At 43.0% G+C, this 6,355-nt stretch overlaps 1 long non-coding RNA gene across 1 annotated transcript; it reads right to left on the bottom strand.

Moving 5' to 3' along the window:
- Positions 1-430: 430 nt before the first annotated feature.
- On the bottom strand, positions 431-1,356 carry LOC147615393 (uncharacterized). Its single transcript, XR_015262719.1, has 3 exons — positions 1,122-1,356; positions 874-963; positions 431-789 (listed from the first exon to the last, which is right to left on the bottom strand). It is a non-coding gene; the product is annotated as an uncharacterized LOC147615393 (long non-coding RNA).
- Positions 1,357-6,355: the final 4,999 nt, after the last annotated feature.

Below are 6,355 nucleotides of genomic sequence, written 5' to 3'. Positions count from 1 at the left end.
GGTGACAATGTATTTTCCATATGCAATAAACTTATCTATTCAGAACATTGCTTTTGTAATGCTTTATTGTTTAAAACAATGTAATGAAGGCAAGAATTCCCCAATTGAATTTTTATGTACACAAAAAAAGGCTTAAAGTAAGAAAGCAAGCAGTGAAGGAACACAGTAGCAAATTTGATCCTCTGATTTTCAAATGATAAGTGTATTTACATTTGATGTTCTCCCTCCAATACATGTATAGCTTAAACGTACATTTGTTGGAAGAAGGAAAAAACTATTTATGGCTGGAACCCATAGGTATCGGCTTCAGGATGGAGCCAGGGCTCTTCTCCCAAGTATGGAGCCCATGTAAGAGGCTCAGGGGGGCCTATCCCCCCTCGTGGATTGGGCGGGATGAAGTCCACTGGCCCGTCTGGAGGCATAACTTCAGCGACCTCGATCAATTTCGCAATCGTTTCCTCCCTAAACGTTTGGACGTCTAGGTCCACGTAGCGAGACATTGATGGAAACTGCCATCACAATTCATCAAGACATAAATAAGATCAACATGACAATATATAAGAAGATAAACAGGCGCACAAATGCGTATGGGAGCTGAAAATGCTTACATCCTCTGAAGGGAGCTGAAAAATGCTTCGTAGCAGCAACATTGCATTAAGTGCAACCCTCCACCCACAGCTGTAGCCATCTTCTTGTTTGGGGACACTAACCCTACGGATGGTCGATCGATCCAGGCTGTCGATGTCCATGCTGAGGCTCTCGTAAGCTGCCATTAGTTTCCTGACTCCACTGTAAACAGAGATCAATCATTATCCTGATCAATCCGGACTTCTAACTCAAACAATAATATGTATCTTAATGATTTTTACTTACAGCAAAACATTTCCATGGGCACCAGATGTCGAATTTGCAAGGTAAATGACATTTTCTTGCACGTCGACTAGTAGAAGACTCCAATGGGAACTGCACAATAGAATTCTATTAGTTTCAATCCAAAGGAAGCACTATATAACTCGTGTACGGTGATTCCTATAAACATCATGCGAGAGAGAGAGAGAGAGAGAGAGAGAGAGAGAGAGAGAGAGAGAGAGAGAGAGAGAGAGAGAGAGAGACAAACTCACTTTTCATGATATGCCAAAAAAAATACTCGGGCATCGTCCAGCTGGACCTCCCGAAACCAGTTCAGCACATCGAGGTACGGAACTGACTCTTCTAGCAACAGTGTTGAGACCAGTGAATCAATCTGGAACACTCGTTGCTGTACATCCTCGGGCAATAGCGAAATAACAAAACTTCACAAGGAAACATATCAAGAGTGAGGCATCAACTTTAAGAGCCAAGAATGAAAAATTGTGGGAGGACAGAGAAAAGAGTATACCTTAAAACACATCTGAGCACTTTGTCGTTGACTTCAGTTTTGGGATCAAACAAAATGTTGATTTCTTCAGCATGAATCGGGAAATAACATCTATGCCCTCTAATATTAAAGGGTACATAGAACTCCGGCAACAAAAATTGCAGCGCCTCCCGATTCATGGCGTGGAGTGCTCGAACATTTTCCCTTTTTGCTTGCAATGCAAGCATTGCAGCTTGATGTTCCCTTTGAGCGCTTGTCATTAAATTTGCCCGAGTCTGATGCTCATGATCTGGACCTCCCTCGGTCACCTCTTCAATTCTCACTTTTTGTACAGGCCGGACATCCAAAATTTGTAACATTCGTTCATCAGTAAACGTAACTGGTCTAAGTGACTTATCGTATCTGAAACGAAGGGCTATAAGGCTGAAAAAATCTTTGTCCATTACTGTCACCCTGTGTGCGTGGGCAGCAAGAACGTAACTATCCAAAAAAAATTCGATCATCCAATCTTCTGTGGCCTCTTGCAAGCAAAACAAGGCCGATGCCTTCCACCTAAACAAAATTCCATTCTGCTCACAAATTCTCCTGGCAAGCCTCTGGAAAGGCAATCTGGGAATAGCAGCTGTCGGGTGCTTCATAAACTTTTTGATTTCTCGCAGGGCTGCCGAATGCTCTGCGAAACGCCTGAGTCTAGGCTGCGTTTTGGACAATCGGGAAGGACTACTTGATTTTCTTGATCTTGAGGCTTTCAGAACGCCCATCTTCTTCCCAGTAGATGAGGGAGCTGCATTATCAATGGGTCTAGCTGTATGCCTTACACGAGCCATCTGAAAACGCAAGAAAAAGCAGAAAACTTTGCTATTCAGTAGTACACGATTAACAATTCACCATAAAGCGAGAGAGGGGGGCCAAGAAAGCAATATGCACTTCCTCGCGTTATGGTGAATCCATTCACCATAACGAGAGATGAAGGTCCACAGAAGCACAATAATTTTTCTCGCATTATGGCGAATTCATTGACAACAATAAGAGGCGGATTATCGTGCATTATTTGAACTTCGATCTTGCCATAAAGTGATTTGATTCACTATAACGCGAGACTAAGAGCCAGTCAAATCAAAATAATCCTCCTCGCGTTATAGTGAATCGATCTACTACAACGGGAGGAGGGTTCTCCCGAATCTCTTACCTTTCCGTCTAGCAGTTTGGTGAGTCGATTCACCATAACACATAGAATAGTATTGAGATTCTAATGACTCGTCGTCTGCTTTACGCTGAATCGAATCACCATGACGGAGGGCAAACAGTCGAAGAGAAAACAACGGCAGGGGCAAACAGTCGAAGGAAAAACGAAACAATCAAGTATTATACAAGAAACACAAAACAATCAAGTATTACACTTTCATCACATTCTATGAGTGGGAATGGATGGAGACTGTCGTGTAGGAGGTGATTTAATTGACACCAATAAGAGGTGGATTATCGTGAATCCTTTGCCCTTTGGTCATGCGTTATGGTGAATTCACCATAACGCGAGTCTAAGGGCCAGTCAAAGCAAAACAATCCTCCTCGCGTTATAGTGAATCGATTTTCGCGAATCTCTTACGTTTGCCTTCTCCCTTGGTGATTCGATCCACCATAAGACATGGAGCTTATTGAGATTCTAATGGCCCGTCGTGTGCTTTAAGGTGAATCGAGTCACCACGGCAGAAGGCAAACAGTCGAAGAATAAACAATGGCACAGGGCAAACAGTCGAAGAAAAAACAAAACAAACAAGCAATATACAAGAAACTTACAAAACAATCAAGTATTATACAAAAACTTACATTTCTTGCTTGTGAATGGATGGAGACTGTCGTGCAGGTGTTGGAAAGTCGGCTCAGTACTGTGGCGGTAGTCGGAAGTCAGCTGGAGGCAAGCAGGAGGACGGACAAGGCAAAATCGATAAGAGGACGAAAAGGTGGCGTGATTAACGGCTTTGATTAGTCTTTAGAGCGAACACACGTGCTGGCGGGCTGCCAGGGCGACTAGGCGGCGCTAACGTGTCGTATAGCATTAAAAAGGGCTTTGATTAAACTTTATACCTTGTACACGTGCTAGGTACACGGCGGGATGCCACGTGGCATTCATGGAATGGCGGGTGAAAACGCGGCGCTGACGTGTCGCGTAGCATTAAAAGCGGATTTTGTAGGATACTCATCTCATTTATTGCCTCTTTTGCTAGGTACACGGCGGGATGCCACGTGGCAATCATGGAATGGCGGTTGAAAACGTGGCGCTGACGTGTTGCGTAGCATTAAAGACGGATTTTCTAGGATACTCATCTCATTTATTGCCTCTCATTTATCCCACCAACGGCCTTCATCTCCATCAACGACTGACTATCTCCTCCAACCCTCCTTCATCAATCATCCTCCTGTATCCAACGTCAAAGACAAACCTCCAACCTCCTTCATCTCCATCTCCTGCGACGATTGTGTACAATTCGTTTTCCTGGTATTTTTATCTCCTTTGTGCTTTTTTCTTCTTTTGTTATTTCGTTGTTTTGGTTTCAGTCGTGGAGAACTTCTTGCTTTGTCTTTTCATCGCGTTAAGGTGAATTGAAAACCTATGACTCCTCGCGTTATGGTGAATTGACTGCGAAGTAGAGTATTTTAATTCTTTCGACACCTCCTCTCTCAGTATGGGTACTGGAGAACTATCTTTATTTTTAATTCAACATAACGTTAGAGGCGTTGCCAAAGGATGATAAAGTCGTCATATTGCGGTGAATCAATTCACCACAAAGCGAGCGAAGGTCCCATAGGAAGCACAATACTCCTCCTCGCATTATGGTGAATCGATTCACCATAACGCGAGAAGAGGTCCTTGACTTAGCTGCAATTTTATTTGCGTTAGGGAAAATAGATTCACTACAACGCGAGGAGGAATACCTGGATTCCTCTGGCATCTCCTCTCGCGTTATGTTGAATCCATTTACATTTTCTTCTTTTGTTATTTCGTTGTTTTGGTTTCAGTCGAGGAGAACTACTTGCTTTGTCTTTTCATCGCGTTAAGGTGAATTGAAAACCTATGACTCCTCGCCTTACGGTGAATTGACTGCGAAGAAGAGTATTTTAATTCGTTTGACACCTCCTCTCTCAGTATGGGTACTGGAGAACTATCTTTATTTTTAATTCACCATAACGTTAGAGGCGTTTCCAAAGGATGATAAAGTCGTCATATTGCGGTGAATCAATTCACCACAACGCGAGCGAAGGTCCCATAGGAAGCACAATACTCCTCCTCGCATTATGGTGAATCGATTAAGAGGTCCTTGACTTAGCTGTGATTTTATTTGCGTTAGGGAAAATAGATTCACTACAATGCGAGGAGGAATACCTGCATTCCTCTGGCATCTCCTCTCGCGTTATGTTGAATCCATTTACACCACAGAGATTTGTTGTTTAAGATCGACTGTCTCTTGATTCATTGCCTGCACTAATATTTTCCATGTCTTTTCTACAGACTTGAATTCAGCCATGTCGCAAGTTCAAGTCGAATTTGATGTGGACGAAGAGATCAAAGAAACTCCTGCAACTCTATTATATGACTTCCTGTACAAATGTCGACATCATGATTTGCACCCTGCAATTTCGTTGATGTTCAATAGCGATTTTTCTCTGGAGGAAACATTGTCTAGCCATCATGGATACTTCGAAGAGGCAAAGCAAGAGTTTGACGAGCTCACAAATGAAGAACCAATGATGATTGATGGGAAAAGTCACATTCATTTTAATCTCAAGGTTTCGCCGGATAAGAAGCAGAGGTTAAACAGGGATTGGCACAAGGTGCCATGTGACAAGAAGAGAGCCTTGCTTTGCCCTTTTCACAAAAGAAAGTGCCGCTTGATGGAATACTCCTACGCCTTCTTATGCTTCTTGCACATGAACGTGCAATTAACAGATGAAGAAGGTACAGAGCCGCTTGCAAAAATTGAAAGTGAAGACACGATTTCTCGTCAGGCAAGTCCCACCGCTGAGGATGCTGCTGAAGAGGAGGACACTCCTCATGTCATTGAGGAGTTCAATGTTGAAGAAGAGAGGAAGCTTAGTTCGGTGGTTGATATTGAGGCAGTTAGAGAACAAAACAGTGATGTAGGTCAGCTTGTGATTGAATCAGATGACTCCTCCCCCATTCCAACGCCATTACTCCCCTCCTACCAAGTAGGAGATTCAGAATATATATTGCTGACAGACATACAACGTGTATTTAACTTAAGGGAAGATCAGTGCATAGCTTTCATAGCCCAGAATCTGGAGGTCGATGACAATTTTGTAGATGATGATGGTATAGACAAGTACCTACTAGTGGATAGCCATATAAAAGACACTGAGTTCCTTTCTGCTGCAGCAACACTAAATATGATCTATGCTGATGCCCTTAGATATGAAGGAAAAGATGCCACAGAGGAAGAGCTACAAGAAGCAAGGGACAGATTGAATATCACCAACATGGGAGGGTGTAGGGATGTGCCAAACAAGTCAGCGGAAAACGTTCCTAGTTCGAGCACCAATTTATGGCAAGACGCCTTGCTTGAAGCAGATGAGAACCAAGAGGTTAGTTTTTTTTTGTTCTGGATTTGGCTTTATCAACTTTGTCCTGAAATGTTTGGTGATGTTGTTTCTGGCTAATGCTCCTTTATTTTTTCAGTTGGAAATATATGAAGACACATTCCTCAAACGTGCTTCAGGCAAGCGTATGGCGGGATTGGGCCACGATTCGACACTAGGAACATATATACACCGCCTAAAATTCCCTCAAATTGTGATATTCCACGCTAGCTACTCGAAGGACAACGCCAGTTTTCCTCTGATGGCGATAAAGACTTTATCCAGGTATTTAGGTGGCTACCACGTAAGGCTGAATGCAAACAAGGCAATACTTCTGGAGCGGCAAGCAGCTGTTCGAATTTTTGGAGAGGGACCTGGAGTATATTCGTTAAGATGTAAATATTA

The sequence above is a fragment of the Cibotium barometz genome, chromosome 40 (genome assembly GCF_041138505.1).
Source record: "Cibotium barometz isolate CiBa-2024 chromosome 40, ASM4113850v1, whole genome shotgun sequence".
NCBI classification, from domain to species: Eukaryota; Viridiplantae; Streptophyta; class Polypodiopsida; order Cyatheales; family Cibotiaceae; genus Cibotium; species Cibotium barometz.
This window is presented reverse-complemented; position numbering and strand designations above follow the sequence as displayed.